Here is a 23,258-nt window from a genome sequence, read left to right on the forward strand (position 1 = left end):
AAAAATTTCAACCAATTATTTGTGATAAAATGAAAGAGAGAGAGAACAAATTAACACTAAGCATGAGAGTTATTAGTTACCTAAGGGACAAAGATTTGGTCAATCAACAATTCTGGCAAACATTTCATTATTGCGCATGTCTCCGTTACTTTTAAAATTCCTCCAACATCATTCTCGTCGATATAAAAACGAGAAAGTATTATAAATGTGTTTTCATTTTCACATAAAGTATTCCAGATAGCTTCTCCCAGATTCACAGAAAACAGATCTCATTCTCTGAAAAACTCAACGGCTCGTTACTACGCCTCAAATAAGAATGCCCCAGTGTCACACAGTTGATTAGCAAGTCAGTAGCAGATAACATTAAGCACAGAATCAAGGATCTTTCTCGCTGCTGATGCAGTGCGCTCGTTCATTTTTGTCCCAGTACACTAAAAGTGAATTATTTAGAATAGCAGAAAACATATGAGAATCTTACAAGTTATTCGACTAAACTTTCTTATTGAATTCATTGTCTCTTGCTTCTCTGTTAATCATTGACTTAGCTATCATTATTCGGTAATCAGTTTACTGCAAAATAATTTTAATGTCCTCAGTGTTATCTGCATCTCCGATTTGTTCATTTACCCCACTACATCCAGCAGCTTCAGACTTTTAAAATTCATCCTAACCGTTCTCAGAACATTTGCCTTTCACCGTTGCTTTCCAATTAATCCCTCTCATTAGGCGCCGCTCAGGAATTCCTGAAGAAAAAAGATTTAGTGTGGGAGAACGATTTATGCAAAACAAGCCGACCTTAATTAAGGAGAGAGATCATTTCCTCAGGGAGCCTTTTTTTTTCAGGTAGTTCTTCTTTTAGCCGTGGTTTGCGCACCATTAATTATGTCCGAGTCGTCCGTTATTACGTACAGTGCCCTACGTCAAGAGCGCGACCGTGGCGGAAACCTGCCTTTCCGCACCGCCTTCTTTCAGTACTGCGCGCTTTCCAAGAGCAGGAAGACAACTCTTTGTTTTACTGATTCAATGGTTGGTTTAGTTGCATTCGTCTAGACAGTGACGAAACAACCGCCGGATATGCTCACGATATTGTTAAAGTGGTTGGTGTGTCTCATCAGCTATACAGACATAAAAGCTATGGTAAATTCACGGAAGGTAATTAATTTTGAGAATGAATTCTTTTTATTGCACATAAGAATCTGCTCTGAAAAAACTGAAGAAAGACTGCACCGTTGCAAAAAAAAAGACAACTATACTACCAGTGACCTTTTGTAAACTCTTGTGAAACGCATTTGTCCTTTCATGTACAGGATCCTATGACATAATGAAAGCTATGGAATCGGAATAAACGTTTCCATACGTTCCCCCCAGTCTCGAGTTAAGATGCAAAAAATGGTTCAATTGGCTCTGAGCACTATGGGACTTAACGTCTGAGGTCATCAGTCCCCTAGAACTTAAAACTACTTAAACCCAACTAACCTAAGGACAACACACATCCATGCCCGAGGCAGGATTCGAACCTGCGACCGTAGCGGTTCAAGACTGTAGAGCCTAGAACCGCTCGGCCACCCCGGCCGGCAATTAAGATGCACAATTGGCTTATATTTTAACTCGAGTATAATTATTCGTCTTTACAGTTTCGCCAGACGACCTTCTTAAACTAGAAAGAAATCGTTGCTCGATTTAGAGTAACACATAAAAATTGAGATTTGTTTTTCTTTACTGTCGGCTGCCAGCCACAACACTAATTGCCGATCCTCTATAAGTCTTCTTACATTTTGCTGGTGCAGTGTTTCGGTGTTGCAACCTTCCTGTGGACAACAGCACGGCATTCGGTGCTCCAGTTACACAATATTCATTCTTTTGAAGTTACTCTGAACTTACACGTTTTATCTTGTTTGACCCACGCAGTATTCTTTCATCTTCATTTTCACCGTTGAGAGTCGAAAACTCTTTATTCGCACAGTAAAAGTAGATGCACCAAGTCAAATATGTCAGCTAAGAGATTCTGGAAAATTGGAAATGCTTTTATGTACCATTGCTTCTTAAAGGACGATTATGTGAACAAACGGGGGGATACTCTTTAAAGTTACCACCCCCTGCGGGTCGGGGGTAAGAATAGGCCCGAGGTATTCCTGCCTGTCGTAAGAGGCGACTAAAAGGAGTTTCAACCGTTTCGGCCTTCCATGTGATGGTCCCCCTTGGGGTTTGACCTCCATTTTTCAAAATTCTACAGAAGTACGAGCCTTTTGGGGAAGGACGCCTTACGTGGTGTACCACTGGTCCTCAGTGCACTAAGACCTTGGCACTCAGCATTGTAGCGGCGTTGTAACCATACCCACTATTCCTCAAATTGGGCCTAAACGCCTGATGGGTTGTAAAAGTTACGCCCATAGTGCGTCCCCATCTGCACCTACGATCATGATGGACTTTCCATGGCACCAGAAATCCAGCACGGTAGCCAGCCCGTTGTGGTGGGGTCGTCATGTACCCTCTAGGTTGTAGCCCCCTGACAACACAGGGATCGTACTGCCGATACCTGAGATGCACTCTCCCCACGTCGGCCAAGGAGTAGAAGCCCGTCTCCTTGGGGCATCAGGACTCCCGGCAACGGTCATCCTGCCAGGTGGCCCTTGCTGAGGCTGGGTGGCGCCCATGGGGAGAGCCGCTGGTCGGAGTGGGTGGTATCGGGGCGGACTTTTCGCAGATTAAACGTCAACACACATCAGGTCGCTCTGCGGCCGAGTCTTTCAAAAGAAAAGGTACTGTCTCTAGTTCTGGTTCTCCTGCCCTTTCCCCCTTGGCCACTCCCTGGGAGGAGGGACAGGCCCGCCGGCTTGGGGCGAAGTACTTCCCCCGCTATTTGGTCTGTTATCGAACTGATGGGGGGACGTTCGCCACCTTCAAGCCCATGTTCTTTGCTCAGCACATTGAGGACATCTTCGGGGAAATCAAGGCTCTCAGTAAGATGCGTTCGGGGTCCGTTCTTATAAAGACCACCTCCGCCACACAGTCGGCGGCGCTTCAGGCGTGGGACTGCCTAGGGGACATCCCAGTGTCCATTGTCCCGCATCTGGCACTAAATAGGACACAGGGGGTTATTTTTCATCGGGACCTCCTGCTGCAATCTGATGAGGAGCTCAGGGCCAACCTGGAGCGCCGAGGCGTGCATTTCGTCCGGCGAGTCCAGCGCGGCCCCAAAGACCGTCGCATCGACACCGGGGCCTTTATCCTCGCCTTCGAGGGGGACGTTCTCCCAGAGAAGTAAACGTGATGTGCTACCGATGCAACGTGCGGCCTTACGTCCCGCCTCCTATGCGCTGTTTTCAGTGTTTGCGCTTTGGGCACATGTCGTCACAGTGTGAGGCTGAGCCCCTTTGTGGCGATTGTGGACGTCCTCTTCGTGAGGAACATACATGCACCCCACCACCTCGGTGCGTTAATTGTCCTGGCATCACTCGTCTAGATCCTCACACTGCCCCGCATATCAGAAGGAGAAGAAGATACAAGAACTCAAAACTTTGGATCATCTCTCTTATTCTGAGGCCAGGAAGAAGTATGACCGCCTCCATCCCGTGCCGTTGACCACTTCGTTTGCCTCAGTTGTGTCCACTCCTTCCGTGGTATCCTCACCCCTATCCTGTCCCCCCTCTGCCTCCTCCCCCCATCCGGGGTCTCTGCCTCTGCCTCCGCCTCCCAAATCCCTCCCTTCCAAATCCTCCCCCGTGGCCCCCGCCCCCTCTGCCCCAGGGGCCACCCTTCCTCGTCCTCCTCCCCCGCCCCCGCCGCCTGAGAAGCGATCCTCTTCTCAGGCGTCCATCGGGGAAACGTTCCGGACCCCAGCTTCCGAGGTCCGGCGTTCCAAAACGGACCCTGCGCGTGAGGACCTTCTTTGGGTCCAGCCCACCATCCCTGTGCCTCCTCGGACTTCCAAGAAGGCCTCCAAGAAGAAGTCTCTATCCCCCCCTCCATTCCGGCGCGTTTCGTCTGACGCTCCATCCGTGAGTCACTGCTCCCGGCCGTCCTCAGTTTCGCCAGGACGCTCTGCTGCCAGGCGCTCAGCTGGCCTCTCGTCGGCAAATGATGCTGCCTCTCCTACACCACCAGGGACAGTGGCCGCAGCTGGTGACGACTCGATGGAACAGGATCCGCCTCCCGCCGGTTGTAGCGTTGTTCCCTTGAAACCTGGCCCTCGGCGGCCGTCGAGGTGACCAGCTCTTCCCCCGTCTCGTTCCCCCTCTTTTTTTGACTAGTGATGGCCTTGTTACATTGGAACATAAGAGGTATTCGATCTAATCGGGAGGAATTACAACTCCTCCTCCGCCTGCACTGTCCGCTCGTCCTTGGCCTCCAGGAAACCAAGTTGCGCCCGACTGACCGTATTGCCTATACCCACTATACCTCAGAGCGGTATGACCTCACCCCTGTGGACGGTATCCCAGCTCACGGTGGGGTCATGTTGCTCGTTCGGGACGATGTCTATTACCATCCCATCCCATTGACCACCCCACTCCAAGCAATAGCTGTCCGTATTACTCTTTCTGCTTTTACTTTTTCAGTTTGTACCATCTACACTCCATCGTCATCCGCTGTTAGTCGGGCTGACATGATGCACCTGATTGTTCAGCTTCCCCCGCCGTTTTTATTGTTTGGCGACTTCAATGCCCATCATCCTGTCAAAGAGGCTCACTCTTGGCGGATGTCTTCAACCATTTCAATCTTGTCTGCCTCAATACTGGCGCCCCGACTTTCCTCTCGGACTCTACTCATACCTACTCCCACTTGGACCTCTCGATCTGTTCTACCATTCTTGCCCTTTCTGACACCTATTAGAGTGACCACTTCCCCTGTGTCGTTCGTCTCCTGCACCACACCCCATCCCCACGTCCTTCGAGCTGGAACATACCGAAGGCTGACCGGGGACTTTACTCCTCCCTGGCGACCTTTCCGGACCACGATTTTCTCAGTTGCGACAGTCAGGTCGAATACCTCACGGCTGTTATCATCAATGCTGCCGAACGTTCCATTCCTCGTACTACCTCTTCGTCATGTCGCGTTACCCTCCCCTGATGGAACGAGGCTTGTAGAGACGCTATCCGTGCTCGACGACGTGCTTTACGAACCTTTCGTCGCCATCCTACGTTGGCGAATTGTATTGGATACAAACGACTCAGAGCGCAATGCCGTAGAGTCATCAAAGACAGCAAAAAAGCTTGTTGGGCCTCTTTCACCAGCTCCTTTAACACTTTTACTCCCTCTTCTGTCGTATGGGGTGGCCTGCACTGGCTGTCTGGCTGTCTGGCTGTCTGGCATTAAGGCCCACTCCTCGGTACCTGGCCTGACCTCCTTCCGCCATCCTTACATCTCAGTCCCGTTGTTCTCCCATTCGTGGAAACAACTAAGTTTCTAGGGCCAACGTTGGACAGGAAACTGTGTTGGTCTCCACATGTCTCTTATTTGGCGGCCCGTTGTACTCGTTCCCTTAATGTCCTCAGAGTTCTTAGTGGTTCATCTTGGGGAGCGGATCGCACTGTCCTGCTTCGCTTGTATCAGTCCATAGTTCGATCGAAGCTGGATTATGGGAGCTTCGTCTACTCGTCTGCTCGGCCATCCCTCTTACGCCGTCTCAACTCCATCCACCATCGGGGGTTACGTCTTGCGACCGGAGCCTTCTACACTAGTCCTGTCGAGAGTCTTTATGCTGAAGCTGCCGAATTACCATTGACCTACCGGCGCGACGTACTGCTGTGTTGGTATGCCTGCCGGCTGTTGTCTATGCCCGACCACCCCTCTTACCAGTCCTTCTTCGCCGATTCTCTCGACCGTCAGTACGGGTTGTATGTGTCTACCCTGCTGCCCCCGGAGTCCGCTCCCGTCGGCTGCTTCGACAATTGGATTTTGCCCTCCCTACCACCTTCAGAGAGGGCGAGAGCCCGACACCACCTTGGCTCCAGGCTCCGGTTCATATTTCTCTCGACCTCAGCTCACTCCCGAAGGAGGGTACTCCGGCTGCAGTGTATTGCTCACGGTTTGTCGAACTTCGTGCTCGACTTGCCGGTCACACCTTTATTTACACCGATGGCTCCAAAACTGACGATGGTGTCGGCTGTGCCTTTGTCGTCGGGGCCGCCACCTTTAAATACTGGCTCCTCGACCAATGTTCCAGCTCTACGGCCGAGCTTTTTGCTCTCCATCAGGCCGTTCAGTATGCCCGCCGCCACCGCCATTCATCGTATGTACTCTGCTCTGACTCACTCAGTGCTCTTCAGAGCCTTGGCGCTCCCTATCCGGTCCATCCCTTGGTTCAACGGATACAGCAATCCCTCCATTTTTTCGCTGATAATGGTTCTCCCGTCAGCTTTCTGTGGGTTCCCGGACATGTAGGAATGCCTAGGAATGAGGCTGCGGATGCTGCAGCCAAGGCTGCAGTCCTCCTGCCTCGGCCAGCCTCCAATTGTGTCCCGTCATCTGACGTTCGTGGGGATGTTTGTAGGAGGCTTGTGTCGTTGTGGTGGGATGCTTGGTCATCCCTCCAAGGAAACAAGCTCCGGGCAGTAAAATCGCTCCCAACTGCTTGGACAACCTCCTCCCGACCATCTCGGCGAGAGGAGGTCCTTCTGACCAGGTTGCGGATTGGGCATTGCCAGTTTAGCCACCGCTACCTGCTCTCCGGTGGCCCAGCCCCGCAGTGCCCTTGTGGTTGGGCATTAACAGTGCGCCATGTTTTATCGTCATGTCCCCGCTTTAGTCAATCTCGTGTTGTCCTGTCCCTGCCATCTACTTTACCGGATATTTTAGTTGATGATGCTCGAGCAGCTGCTCGTGTTCTGCGTTTTATAACTTTGACAGGCTTGTCCAAAGACATCTAACCTTTTTACTTATTTTATCTGCATCTTTGTCAGGTCTTTCTGGTGTCTCCCCCCCCCCCCCCCCCTTGAGTTTTACTAGATTCCATGTGCTCTAGCAACAGTGACTGGGCGCTAATGACCTCAGTAGTTGAGCGCCCTCAAACCCCACCGAAATAATATTAAAGATTCTATGAGCTAACAACGCTAATTTTGAATCTGAAGTAATAATTTTCTGTCTCGGGGAGCCTTTAATCGTGGTCTCTTTTTCGCTCTTGTCATTAAGAATAATACACTGGCCATATCTCACGAATTTTAATAAATATAGATTAACACAGTTGTGTTCGTTTTGCAACAAGACAACAATCATTCAGGTTTGTTATGCGAAAGAAATATATTTGGGGGGGGGGGGGGAGAAGAAGTGTTGATGTATTCTATAAAGCAATTAAAACTGATGTCTGATATCGGAAGGAAGTAAGCTGATTAAAGGAAACAAAGTATTCCAGGCTCCATTTTTGTAGCAGATCTCTTCCAAGTGCTATACTTTGGCTTGGTGGTAAGATAATTGTTTCCATCCCAATGCACATTCGTCCTCAGTCGTACGACAGTTATCAGGACACTCAAATTGACAGAATTTAGTTGCTACATTGCAGTTACTATCTTTTTATCAATAACTTTTCGATACTGAAGCTGTGTCGCTGATTTATCTGTAGTTACAATATTAAATAATATGAATTAGTGTGAATTAAATACCGTTGTGAATATCTAACAGCCACATTACAGAAGCATTATGTGCAGAGATTATTTCATCTCGAATACTAAGTTGACTTTCTCAAGTGCACCTGTAAATATACACTACGCACGCAGCTTTCAAGGAAGTGTTAGCTTGTTTTCTTTGCTTGGCGACGAGAGATAGCGGGTTTTGAATATCACGGCCGATGAATCGCCAAGATGAGTTTACGCTTTCTCCTTAAGCTCACTTGGGAACAGCAAGAAATGTTACATCTTTATCACGATAAAAATTACCTGATACATACAGCACTGTCGCTCTTAATCCTTTGAGCATGAGACCCGTCATATTTTTTTAATATTTCTTTATTTTGGCTTTAGGCAACAGTGACCATAAAGCCAGCAGTAGTTACAACATCAAATTTGAATTAAAGAAACCTAACAGAATTAGCGTAGCATAGCAGATAGTACAGTATACTAACTACATTACATTAATTAAGTCATTTCCTACAACGATTTCATATGAAGTATTTTATTCAAGGTAGTTTAAGTCTACATATACAGAGACAACTCCTTAACTTAAAATATACAAAAGTACAATAATTTGAGTCTTCATAAACAAGTCCTCAAATTGTTACTCCAACCAGCCTGTCTCCGTAAGAATGCTTGGGCTACGTGCACTTCCAGCACAAAGTTGAAATATGTAGTCAGATTCTCTTAAGTATTGCGTTATAAAATTATACTTGTTTACATCCAATCTGTAGAGCCACGTGGTAACTATTGTATGCCACATCTGTCTGATGCTGACAGAAAATTTCAGGAACTACAATTTATTCTATGTACGTATGCTGGGTCACATACGTGCCCCAGCTTCATATGAATGATGGACGTCATGTGAGGTTTACTTAGTTTCACACACAGTCGACAGCAGTTGAGGAGAGATGTCCGTTTGGATGGGCGCTCAGCGTCTGCCTTTAATGCTGTCGGGGCACGGTTCAAGCCATGGCAAGCAGATATCTTGAGCGTAGTCCTGACAAGAGATTGCTAGATGGTAGACTAATTAATTGTGTCAAATTCTATGACGTCCTCTTAGCCATAGCAAATGGACGTCTGTGTAATTTTTTTCTAGCTTCTGTGAAAGTCTGCAATATATCCGAAATGTATCTGCTAGTCTGCCTATCGAATACTGTTTTCTTTTCTTTTTTAATTCATCGAAACGCTTTGGGAGTCCGTATGTATCAATATAAGAATAATATCTGTATTCCATAATAAATGGCCTCCCTTATGGTCAACAGATCCGCTGTCCAAGTGGAGGTTCTAGGTGGAAGTGCAATCATTTGATAGACGTCAGTAGAAGAACTGAAGGACTATCCCATCCCCTCTTCTGTTTGGGGGTAATCTGTGCACATACAAGCGTACTGTGGCCAATATCGTTCTGCAAATTACTATAGTTCGTAATTGGCGTCCCTCCCGTTTCTTAAATCGAGCGGGAAGCATGACACTGCGGCTGTATTAAATGAAATGTAAAATAGATACCGAAAGCAAGGTATTTTGTGTCCCATAGGGTTATTGATAAGAGATTTCGCCATGTCTCATAGTTTCAGACTAGTAAAAGAGTTCGGTTTGTACATTTCCCGTGAGGTGAGGTGCTCGTGTTAGCCCCCATAATTTAGACACTACCTTTGTGAAATTATGATCAGATATCGATAAACAGCTGAAAAGAAATGTATCTGACATCTGTCTTTATATCTTTTGCGGCATTTCGGAAGCTGCCACTAACAGTTCGTTGGTTGGAGTTCTTTACACGGATCCAAGGAGTAAGCGGATCGCCCGATAATGATGAAAATTTAGTTTCTGCAGTGAATGTGTCGGTGCTTTGCCAAATACGATGGTTCTATAGTCGAACAGAGAGTGGATCAAGACCTTGTATAGATTCAAAAGTATCGACGGTTCCGCCCCAGCTGTATCAGAAAGTTTTCCATGGAGTTGTTGCTTCAATTTGAAAAATAAATACATGTGGACAGAGTCCGAATCATAATGCTACACCATCAGAAGTCACATAACAGAATCTACAACTACAAGTACTGCAACCGGACAACTGCAAACAGCTGTTATATCGTTGTCAAAGATATGCTTACAACCAACATCCAGAACTATCGATAGTGACATGGACGAGGTATCGGTACATCTACATTTATTGGTATTGCACCAGATTTAACTAATGTATTGCATACTTATTATCAGTGACAGGAGACTATGTAAGGCCATACAAACATACGCATTAAAAAGTTTTTATTGTACTTTAAAAGTGATTTAAAAAATAAAGGTACATTACATTAATTACTGGCATACCAGACTTAACTAATGTACTGTACAATAAGTAATCAGTGATTGAAGACTATGTACATATATTCAAACAAGCTTGCTAGAATTTTATATAGTACAGTAAAAGTAAATCATAAAATGGACACAAATTTCATAAAATACTTTCTCATGTCGAAATTAAAATATCTTTTTTTTTTTTTTTTTTTTTTTTTTTTTTTTTTTTTTTCTTTCTTTCTTTCAAAGGTTTATTCCTTATTTCTGTTCTACACGTCCTTACAGATGTTTGCATAAAGTTTCATTACCCTACAAATACTCGTTTTTCATGGGTGCTGATCTTGATGTAATAAGAGCAGAATGTTTGTTCACTTCATTTTTAATTGAACGTAATATTCCGTTAGCAGCTGCTGATCTTGCTGGTGCCCTTCTTAAGAAAATGTTCTCTGGCTTGGAAATCACAAAAGATACAGTTGTAGTCGTGCAAAGACTCACATGTTTTGAAAGAAATTGCTAGAAACTCAAGAAATGAACTCATTAGTTGCATGCAATGTGAACCATTTACTTTGGCTACATATGGGAGCAATGACAGTGATGCTAAGCTTTATTCCTGGATCAAAAAAATGGCTCTGAGCACTATGGGACTTAACTTCTAAGGTCATCAGTCCCCTAGAACTTAGAATTACTTAAACCTAACTAACCTAAGGACATCACACACATCCATGCCCGAAGCAGGATTCGAACCTGCGACCGTAGCGGTCGCGCGGTTTCAGACTGAAGCGCCTAGAACCGCTCGGCCACTCCGGCCATCTACTCCTGAGTCATCACCTATTTTGAGGAAAAGCAGGAAAAGATAATTACTTCAGTGCCGTGTGTCTCAGCCTTGGTGGGTGATTCAGCGGGTCATAATATTGGGAATTTGTTAATTTCACAATTGGAGCATTACAAAATACCAATTGAAAATTGTGTAGTGTTCTGTTCATACAATGCTCCAATCATGATTCGGAAGAAAAATGGGGGTTGCTGCTGTTTCAAGGGAAGCACAGCCATACGTCATTGTGCTGGGTTGCTCATGCCATTTGCGTAACTAGGCTGCTGTGAAAGGTGCAAGCAGTTTACCTATTAAGATTGATGAACTTTTCGTCGCCGTTTTCTATTACTTAGAAAAGAGCTGCAAGAGGAAGGAATTCCTTAAGAACTTCAAAGAGCTTCACGATGAGGAAACTAAGAAGATATCAAAACACGGCTGCACAAGATGGCTATCTTGAGGAATGTGTCTGCAGGGACTGTTGGAGCAGTGGGATCCTTTATTTGGGTTCTTTAAAGATGAGGTGCGTGTTAATGCTCACTGTGCATCAAGTAGCTTAAGGTACGAAATGGTTAAGTTATAAGATCATAAGGTTACTAATCAGTAGCTTCAAAATAAAAGCATAGTTTGGTCTCTGCACGAAGAAGTCGAGATCCATTAAACAATGTGTCTTAGCCAAAAGTGAACTAAATATTACAATATGAGTCTCACTTGCGGTCTAATTTACGGGTTTACTCAAAACAACCTAAATAATTCGTAGTGGTAAACAAAAGCTCGAAAAATCTCAAAGTCAAGCAAGCATGTCTCTCAAAAATATTTGAAGCCTAAAAGATGTTTCAATATGAAGACAGCCTCAAGAGTGATGACTACGAAAATATTCTGAGCCATTGTCACGAATTTAACTGCACGCTGAGGGTGAAAACAAGCAGTGTCCAAATCTGCCATACGTTCAGCCGACACGAACACTGCCTCAGAACAAAGGGGACCTCTAAAACGCGTCGGGCGGCGCCTTTTAAAGGCGCCCATTGAGCTGCTGCGGCTTGTAAGGCTGCAATATATTTCGAGCGATCCTTTTGAATGCCGCGGCCCGTCAATGTGCGTCGGACTGACACGGAAAAGGCCGCCACAATGCCCTTTCTGAACACACTAAAATTAATACAGGGCTATTACAAATGATCGAAGCGATTTCATAAATTCACTGTAGCTCCATTCATTGACATATGGTCACGACACACTACAGATACGTAGAAAAACTCGTAAAGTTTTATTCGGCTGAAGCCGCACTTCAGGTTTCTGCCGCCAGAGCGCTCGAGAGCGCAGTGAGACAAAATGGCGACAGGAGCCGAGAAAGCGTATGTCGTGCTTGAAATGCACTCACATCACTCAGTCATAACAGTACAACGACACTTCAGGACGAAGTTCAACAAAGATCCACCAACTGCTAACTCCATTTGGCGATGGTATGCGCAGTTTAAAGCTTCTGGATGCCTCTGTAAGGGGAAATCAACGGGTCGGCCTGCAGTGAGCGAAGAAACGGTTGAACGCGTGCGGGCAAGTTTCACGCGTAGCCCGCGGAAGTCGACGAATAAAGCAAGCAGGGAGCTAAACGTACCACAGCCGACGGTTTGGAAAATCTTACGGAAAAGGCTAAAGCAGAAGTCTTACCGTTTACAATTGCTACAAGCCGTGACACCCGATGACAAAGCCAAACGCTTTGAATTTTCGGCGCGGTTGCAACAGCTCATGGAAGAGGAGGCGTTCAGTGCGAAACTTGTTTTCAGTGATGAAGCAACATTTTTTCTTAATGTTGAAGTGAACAGACACAATGTGCCAGAACTGCGAGCTCGCATCAACGATGATTTCGAACTCATTGATGGGGACATGCTGCGCCAAGTGTGGGAGGGACTTGATTATCAGCTTGATGTCTGCCGAATCACCAAAGGGGCACATATCGAATATTTGTGAATGCCTAAAAAAACTTTTTGAGTTTTTGTATGTGTGTGCAAAGCACTGTGAAAATATTTCAAACAATAAAGTTATTGTAGAGCTGTGAAATCGCTTCAATCATTTGTAATAACCCTGTATAGCAGTTTAAATTTTTATTTGGAGGCGATCGCAAAGTAGTGAAACAGAGGGAATTGCATCAACCTTTCTCTGATACTACGGCTGAATAATTTGGAAAACACAACATTACAGGCGACGAAGGGTTGCTTTTGAAAAAAAGTAAATGCATTAAAATTTTACGCCCACTGATTGGTTTACCTGTCTCAATTAGGGTAGTGTGGAATTATTGTAACTTCGCTCAAGTTTATATGACTTCATTCCAAGCGTCCCCCTCGAAAGAAGCCCCACAAACATTTGCTTAAATTGCACTTAAGTGCTTTGAATAAGAATCAGCAAATGGAATGAACATGTCATTCCTTATTCATGGGGAAAGAAAAGTGAATCACGAAAGATGCTGGAAGAGATCGCCCTCGACACAATTGAACCTGAAGCTGCAGATTCTCGAATGTTTCTGCCAGAATGTCTCGTGTCACTGTCTGATGTCCCCTCGTAAATCTTCGTGTGTGATTTGTTCCCGCAGACCTTGCCTTTCAGGCCACGCCGGAGGATAAAAGTCACGTGGCGTTAAACCAGGCTATGTTGGGGGCCACATTCTTCTCGAAATCATTGTGCCCCGGAAAAATTATTAGACTTCGGCCACAATCACTCGAGACTTGTGGCATGTCGAGCTGTACTGTTGGTACCAGCAGAGGTAAGTTCTCTATCGTACAACTCGTACACAAATTCCCGTAACATTTCGATGTAAACTGCACTTATCACAGTAGACTCGGAAAAAATTGGTTCGATGATGCGACGTGGTGATATTGCACAGAACACGCCAATCTCTTGTGAAAGCAGAGGTTGATCGACCAGTGTATGTGCATTTTCATTACACCACAAATGTATATTCTGAGAGTTTACATAGCCAGAGACGTGGAACCGCACCTCATAACTGAACCATGTGTACTGCAATATTCCTGGCCTCTGAACAATAAATCGCTGAAACCAATGGCAAACTGTAATGCGCTTGCCTTTTCCATTGACATTCAGTTTCTGAATAACTGCATACTTGTACAGATATACGCCGGCTTTCTTCTCAACTCGGTGACATGCGTTCTATGACATTCCACATTCCTGAGATAAACTTCGAACAGACTTTGCATGAGAGGCCAACACTCGTTTCAAGTCAGTCACTTTTTCTTCTGGTAATGGCTGCCCTCCCCCACCTATAAACTCTAACACCGTTCAACTGCTCTCCGTCTTGCTCATTAACTTTTGTATGCAGTGTTGGTCACCATACCGTTCAACAAACATTCGTTGACATGTCTTAATGGAACCAGTAACCCAACAGTGTTTCTTCCACGAATTGCGATACACTGTCACGAAACACTGAACACTGAGCTCCAGCCAAAGTGACGCGGAAACACACGTTGCGTCAAACGATGTTGCTGAGTGCACAGTTGCCACGTCGAACGTCACAAATTACACGCGCAATTTCAGCGAAATTACTACATATGTTTGTGGGGTCTCTTTCGAGTGGCACACCCTGTATTTCAATAGGACTAGGTTCTTCCTGTTTATACAGTCACAAATTTTCTTACTTTCCTAGCCGAACATTTTTTAATATCTCAGTGGTACCGACAGTGAGTCACTATTTTCTCACATATCTATAAATACAAGAATGATGGACGATAATAGTGACGGCTAAAAATTTACTGTACAATTTTTGTTGATGCTATAACGACCTTTTTCGTTTCTGCATTAATTTGGTTTTGTAGAACATCCATTAAGTTGTTCGTTGGGCAGTCATCTCCAAGGAAACGAAGTTTTTATTAGGGTTGTCAGATAATTAAAAAGACCCACTTCGAAAACTTTTGCATTTCATGAGTACTCACGAATTTTTCCGGCACTATCACGTTCTTGTACTTGCACGCACTCTGTAACATTACTGGCTTCGCAGCCATCGTATTCAGGTACTAGAAGGCCTTCTTAGAGCAGTTGAGAAGGCAACTGAGGCAAGATGACTTAATGTGGTGTGAAGTACCATTGGCAGATGGTTTGTTCGGTACGGGTATCGTGAGAAAGACCGCCTAAATTGTGGTCCTTCTCCGCGATTGGCTGCTGCGTTCGGAAGTTGAGCGCCAAATGGTAATTTCTATTATTAATATTTGAAAAATCAAACAGCGTATTTACTTGAAATGCAAATTAAAGCATCTCTCTATAGCGTGATATCATTCCATTATTTCACAAGTATTAATTACTAGCAGAATAATAAACCACTGCGAAACGAAAAAGTAGACGAAGCATTTCGGTGATCTTCGGATCGCGCATACCTTGGATGGCGGGCGAAGTGGTTTCGTTGTAAGATCAGAGCTAGTTTGGCAGTGTCGGAGGACGGACATGTTGTCCGCTTCGGTATCGGTTAACACTTAATTTGCAATGTCTAGTTTGTGAATAGCGGTGGTTCGGCAGTGTTGGAGGAGAGATGTTGTCTGGCGCGGTCGGTGTTGACTTTATTAGCAATGTATGATTATGCGGACATATAGATGGGAACAGTGTGGTACTAATTACGGAAATATGCAGTTCATTAATTTGTTGAAGAGTAGAAATCATTAGTGACTCTAAAAGGGAACGTAATTATGCAGTTTCTCGTGGTCTGCCAATAAAAAGCGAGTGGCATCCCGTATAAACAAACTCATTGGAAATGTAATCATTTCTAAAAATAACAGTTCCTCGCAAAGACTTTCCTACAGCCTCAAGATTCACGACCTACGTGCTGTTTTCTGCACAGGGGACAACGGTAGAAGACTGCAGGTTGGTGAACACTTAATAGAACTTATGTATTCCACTCAGGGGGGTGGAAACAGATAGGCACCTCGCGTGTATTGCAATTTTAGTACAAATGAGATCAGTGATATGCCATCTGTGGTAACACAGAGGAGGTATAGAGGAGGGAAGTATTTTTGAGGAAAAGGTATCATACACTCGTATATATCAATTCTCCCTCACTTTCTTTTTCAACTTGCCGTAACTCCATCGTACTTAAGAAAATGTAGCTCACATTTAGAACCGTCTGTATGCTAATACAGAATCCCGTATTTGATTGACGTACTTGCATTTGACATTTAGTTGCTTATTATACATTCACAATGATATATAATTTCTAAGTCGTGCAAACATACGTTGCAAAATATTATTGACCTATAAAATTACATTCTTGAGTGCTATATATAATAAAATACTGCATGTATTTGTTGTTTCTCCTACATTATTCTGTAGCACGAATACTGAGTTGCGATAATTAATTTTCAAACGGTGTGAATGCATTGGGTTGTTTCGAAAATCAGCCTCATGCAAACACAATTTGTTTATTTTTGTATTTACCCAGACATGTTTCGACACCTATGTGTCATATGCTGTGGGTAAAATTTTTGTTTCTTAAAATTACATCGCTAAATGAACTGCATTATTATACACCGGTTCTTTTGGTAGCATCTCATCCGCAAAATTTTTTTCGTCCTCTTGCGCGTGAGGTTGGTGTCTCGATCAATGGCTGTTCAGTGTACTGTTTCCACACAGTTTTCCGCACAATTTTTGCTCACTAGTTCACTTCACATGCACTTACACAAGACGTGCTCGGATCACGTTTCGCCAAATTTTGAGAAACAAAAATTTGACCCACAGCAGATGACACATAGGTGTCGAAACATGTCTGCGTAAATACAAAAATAAACAAATTGTTTGCATAAGGCTGATTTTCAAAAAAATCGCAAACACGGAAGAACATCAAGAGGAGCTTCAAACTTTAGTACAATGAGTGTGAGTTCATGATGCAGGTTTTTAACTATTAAAAGGTTATTGTATTCTCATTTAAAAAAGAATGAAAAAAGTTGATGTGAAACATATGACGTTTGAATTCATTTATCCAGTAATAAACGAACTTGAAGAAGAAGGGAGAAGGTAAGTGTTTAATGTCCCATTGGCGAAGCGATCTGTGGAAACGGAACACAAATTCGGACTGGATAATATTGAGGCAGGAACACGGCAGTGGCAGAACAGGGGTAAACCCACATCAAATTCCCTCAAATTACACGTAAAGGTCATGTCCAAGATTTTTCAATAATTTTTTTTATAGCTGCTCATTGTCCATTGTACGTAACAAGCTTAAACTAGCTGCCACATAACAAATTTATTCTGAATTTGTTTGAATCTTAGGCCAAAAAGAATTAAATTTACCTAAAATTATGCCGCTCGGCTTAATTTCCCTTTGATATTAAATTCTCTTACTTTTTATAATGTTGATTGTTGTGTGGCATGTTGAGACAAATAGTACATAGAGGATTGGGACTGTAGGTTCGACATCGTCCTTTTCAGGCAGTGCGATACCAGTTGTATCATCTGAGGAATTTTTCTGACTTGCCCTCAGCTTCAACCTGCCACGAGATTCTCCTTATTCCTTATGTAAATTGCAATGAATAGGCAAAAAGATCGTGACAAATCCTCTGTATCTCCACAAGGCACCCTCAGACACTACAATTTCTAGCTCTCTGCAGACAAATAACAGGATTACAGTTTCCAGTATGGGTCGTCGAACTCATGTTCGGAACTATTGGTGTATGTGACTGACGTCAATATGTTGCAGAATTTTGGAACACATTTTGTGCTCTCATGTTACTGTAGGAATCAACAAGGATTCCTCAAACAACGATCTTATTAATCCCAGTTTGTTGATCCACGGGACCCAGAATTCGGTAAATATCGTCGCCCAGGTTGATGCCTTGTCTTTTGACTTCTCGAAGGCGTACGACACAATTCCGCATTGCCGCCTAACAAACAAAATACGATCGTATGCAATATCAGATATGAGATGAGCTTCATTACTGGAATTCAATCAAACAGAACACTTGGAGGCCGGCCGAAGTGGCCGTGCGGTTCTAGGCGCTGCAGTCTGGAACCGCGAGATCGCTGCGGTCGCAGGTTCGAATCCTGCCTCGGACATGGATGTGTGTGATGTACTTCGTTAGGTTTAACTAGTACTAAGTTCTAGGGGACTAATGACCTCAGAAGTTGGGTCCCATAGTGCTCCGAGCCATTTGAACCATTTTTGAGAACACTTGGAAAAAACGATATTCTGCCTATAGATAAGAGTGATTGGCGTGTTACACAGTTCTCCTTGTTTTAGACTAACAGATTTTAATACGTTAGCAATCATTATCGGTTTCGGCCTTTCGTTATCTGTGGCGTATGGTGAACAAAGCGTTGTCACAATGACTCTAAAAACAATGCAAGGGAACCAATGAACAAACATTAAAAGTTACAATGAATTAAAGTAAAACGTTTAAAAAGTCCACTGTTTCCTTTAATATGTGTTTTGATGGTCATATGGTCATATTCCGCAGCAGCTCTAATATGTCAATGGGAAAAGCGAATAATATTGACGCTATGATTACACTAGTAAAAACACACACACACACACACACACACACACACACACACACACACACGGGGTGACTCTTACTGACATTGAAAAATCTCCGAAGCAACGTAGATAGCGCTGAGACAAGTAATTTAATGTAAGACGTATGGGGCCATAAAAGTCGGGAAATACGCCATAACTGGATGACAAACGTCGAACATGTGACGTCATGACATGGCGTACCTCACCGCACGTGAAGCGGAGGATCCTATCGGTCTGTCGCACCTGACCATTCCAACCCAAGTGAAGTGTTCACGTCGGTGTGGCTCCGGGCCTACATGCGCGACTTCAGCGCGTGAGGCTCAGGGTTCGATTCTTGTGTTTGGCAGACAGCGTGTTTTTGCACTGCTTTAGACAGTTATGTGTTTACATTGAGACAACATCAATTATTTTAATTACCGGTGTCGCGATCTCTGCTGGTTAATTGAAAAGTACAGTACAACAAAAACCTACCATACTGTGTCACTAGTAAATAAGTATAATGACCAAATTACCTTCCATTAGGAATGTGGAATGCACTCAACGACTGTGATATGACTTTCAAAACTATGGAACACAGCAATCATCGTCCTTTCCTTTCAGGCTTTATTAAAACAAATATAGATTTCGGCTAGTACCTAGCCATTATCAATGCAGTATTTCAGAGTTTTAATACATGTCCTAGTACATCAGTCCCCTGTTGTTCGGGCTTCTGTCGCAGTTCATTCAAGAATACCGAAATCTAGATTTGCTTTAATGAACCCTGAAAGGAATGGACGACTGATTGCTGTGCTCCATTATTTTGAAAGTTAAGTATAAGCTTCCCAACTGCATCGCTACCAGTCAATGACCTAGATGTTCTTTATTAAATGCAGCCTGTAAACAAAAAAGGGACAAAAGGAAAGAAAATACAAAGACAGCGTTTGCTTTGTTACAGCGAGGACATTAATTTTGTTAATTCTACGTTTACCACAGATCACATTTACAAAAGGTATTTGAAAGCAGAGTAGCCTATCGGAGCGATGCGCAGCACTGCCCCCTACTGGCGAGAAAACTATCGACAAGCCCATACACTTCACTTGCACGAGATAGTTATCTGGTGACGTCACATGTTCAACATTTGTCGTCCACTTTTTGGGTATTTCCCGACATTTGCGGCCCCATGTATTTTTTATTAAATTACTTGTCTGTGCGTCATCTAAGTTGCTTTGGGTGTTAGTTAAATGTTAATACACTGAAGCACCAAAGAAACAGGTATAGCTTGCGTATTCGAAACCAGAGATACGTAAACAGGCAGAATATGACGCTGCGGTCGGCAACGCCTATATAAGACAAGTGTCTGACGCAGTTGTCAGATCGGTTACTGCTGCTACAGTGGCAGGTTATCAAAATTTTCAACGTGGTGTTATACGAGGTGCATTCAAGTTCTAAGGCTTCCGATTTTTTTTCTAATTAACTACTCACCCGAAATCGATGAAACTGGCGTTACTTCTCGACGTAATCGCCCTGCAGACGTACACATTTTTCACAATGCTGACGCCATGATTGCATGGCAGCGGCGGAGGCTTCTTTAGGAGTCTGTTTTGACCACTGGAAAATCGCTGAGGCAATAGCAGCACGGCTGGTGAATGTGCGGCCACAGAGTGTGTCTTTCATTGTTGGAAAAAGCCAAAAGTCACTAGGAGCCAGGTCAGGTGAGTAGGGAGCATGAGGAATCACGTCAAAGTTATCACGAAGAAACTGTTGCGTAACGTTAGCTCGATATGCAGGTGCGTTGTCTTGGCGAAAGAGCACACGCGCAGCCATTCCCGGACGTTTTTGTTGCAGTGCAGGAAGGAATTTGTTCTTCAAAACATTTTCATAGGATGCACCTATTACCATAGTGCCCTTTGGAACGCAATGGGTAAGGATTACGCCCTCGCTGTCCCAGAACATGGACACCATCATTTTTTCAGCACTGCCGGTTACCTGAAATTTTTTTGGTGGCGGTGAATCTGTGTGCTTCCATTGAGCTGACTGGCGCTTTGTTTCTGGATTGAAAAATGGCATCCACGTCTCATCCATTGTCACAAAGTCGCATTCGTGCTGTCATTGCGCGTCAACATTGCTTGGCAACATGCCACACGGGCAGCCATGTGGTCGTCCGTCAGCATTCGTGGCACCCACCTGGATGACACTTTTCGCATTTTCAGGTCGTCATGCAGGATTGTGTGCACAGAACCCACAGAAATGCCAACTCTGGAGGCGATCTGTTCAACAGTCATTCGGCGATCCCCCAAAACAATTCTCTCCACTTTCTCTATCGTGTCGTCAGACCGGCTTGTGCGAGTCAGAGGTTGTTTCGGTTTGTTGTCACACGATGTTCTGCCATCATTAAACTGTCGCACCCGCCAACGTACTTTCGACACATCCATAACTCCATCACCACATGTCTCCTTCAACTGTCGATGAATTTCAATTGGTTTCACACCACGCAAATTCAGAAAACGAATGATTGCACGCTGTTCAAGTAAGGAAAACGTCGCCATTTTAAGTATTTAAAACAGTTCTCATTCTCGTCGCTGGCGGTAAAATTCCATCTGCTGTACGGTGCTGCCATCTCTGGGACGTATTGACAATGAACGCGGTCTCATTTTAAAACAATGCGCATGTTTCTATCTCTTTCCAGTCCGGAGAAAAAAAATCGGAGGCCTTAGAACTTGAATGCACCTCGTAGTTGGCGCACAAGCGATGGGACGCAGCATCTGAGGTAGCCATGAAGGGGGGATTTTTCCCTTACGACCATTTCACGAGTGTATCGTGAATATCAGGAATCCTGTGAAACTTCAAATCTCCGACATCGCTGCGGCCGGATAAAGATCCTGCAAGAACGGTATCAACTACGACTGAAGAGAATCGTTCAACGTGACGGAAGTGCAACCTTCCGCAAATTGCTGAAGATTGCACTGCTGGGCCATCAACAAATGTCAGCGTGCGAACTATCCAACGAAACATCATCGATATGGGCTTTCGAAGCCGAAGTCCCACTTGTGTCCCTTGATGACTGCACGACACAAAGCTTGATGCTTCGCCTGGGCGCGTCAACACCGACACTGGACAGTTGATCACCGTAAACATGTTGCCTGGTCGGACGACTCTCGCTTCAAATTGCATCGAGCAGATGGATGTGTACGGGTATGTAGACAACCTCATGAATCCATGGTCTCAGCATGTCAGCAGGGGACTGTTCAAGATGGTGGAGACTCTGTAGTGGTGTGGGGCGTGTGCAGTTGGAGTGATATGGGATACCAGATACGTCTAGATATGACACTGACAGGTGACACGTACGTAAGCATCCTGTCTGATCGCCTGCATCCATTCATGTCCATTGCACATTCCGACGGACTTGGGCAATACCAGAAGGATAATGCGACACCCCACACGTCCCGAGTTTAAACACTTCCGCTGGCCACCAGACTCCGCAGACGTGAACATTATTGAGCGTATCTGGGATGCCTTGTAACGTGCTGTTCAGAGGAGATCTTCACCCCCTCTTACTCTTACGGGTTTATGGACAGTCTTGCAGGATTCAAGTTGACAGTTTCCTCCAGCACTATTTCAGACATTAGTCGAGTCGTGCTGCAGCACTTCTGCGTATTCGCGGGGACCCTGCACGATATTAGGCAGGTGTACCAGTTCGTTTTGCTCTTCAGTATAAGTCATTGTTTTGCTCTTTAGTGTAAGTCTTAGAAGCAATTAAAGAGGAACACAGCGAGGGCTTTGTGTTAAAAAGAGACGCAGGGGCAATCTAGTCTGCTACATCATTTCTGGCTGCGAGGTATTTGCACCACTGACTATAAGCTCAAAATAAACCACGAGGCTCATATGGCACACAAAAGCAGTTTGCTGCAGGCAGGTGCCACTTCGCTTCCATCTATGAAGCGTAAATGTTTATTACGAACGCAGCTAGATGTTATTTTACAAATTTTCAGTTTGTAATGTAGATTTTTTTCCTATTGAACTACCTGAAAATGTCGAATTTTATACCCTGAAAAAGTAATCATTGTTATCAGACTATAAATGTTATTTTGCCTAAAGACAGAAAGACGTGTAGAACACAGCATGTCGTTCTTAGCGGAGACCAATCTTCAGACATAATAGGATCTTCAGGATTACATCGTAGGCGTGTTACTAGGACCACTATTGCTCACTATACACTGTATGTAAATGGTTTAGTAGATAACCTGGGAAGCTGTATCTGCTTGTTCGCGGATGACACTGTTGTGTACAGAGAAGTCACAACACTAGAAAACTATACCGAAATGCAGGAAGACATGAGAGGTTCGACGTTGGTGCTGGGATTGGCAGGTCACCCTCGGCATAAATAAATAGAACGTACTGAGTAAAGATACATGGAGAGACCGGTTATTGTATGAATATACGTTCGCCAAGCAGTCACTAGAAACATTCACACTAATTAAATACCTGAAATTATGTGTACAACCAGCTTAGAAGTGGAACCACATGAAACTTGTCACGGAAAAGTCGGAAGTGTATTCCATGCACGAAGAAGGTAAGTAAACTCTCGTTCGACCGATACTTACGTGCTGGTCCTGAGTCCGGGACTCCTACCAGGTTGCATTGCCAGATGAAATAAAAATGTCAGGAACTGTAGCACGTTTTGTCAGGAGCTTGTTCAGTATGCGCGAAAGCATCATTGAAATGCTCATTCAGTTCCAGTGGCAGATGGTACAAGAGTGGCACTATGCAGCATGGTATGGCTTACTGTTCCCAAAATTCCAAGAGCGTATGTTCCTAGAGCGGAGCAATATATTGCCTCCAGCTACATATAGCCTACGTGTATCTCGCGAAAAGTCCAGAAAGGTCAAATTAGAGCTCGTACAGCGGCTTAGCTGCAATCGCTTTCCTCATCCACTGTTTACGGATGGAAGAGGAAAAGGGTGTCGGATTTAGATTACTTAAAAGGGGAAATTGCAATTAAAGTTGAAAACCAAAGAAGGGAAAGCACTGCTAGATTTCATTTGTCACCGATGGAATTCGTCGTATAAACCAAATGGTGACA

The sequence above is a fragment of the Schistocerca americana genome, chromosome 1, assembly GCF_021461395.2.
Source record: "Schistocerca americana isolate TAMUIC-IGC-003095 chromosome 1, iqSchAmer2.1, whole genome shotgun sequence".
NCBI lineage: Eukaryota > Metazoa > Arthropoda > Insecta > Orthoptera > Acrididae > Schistocerca > Schistocerca americana.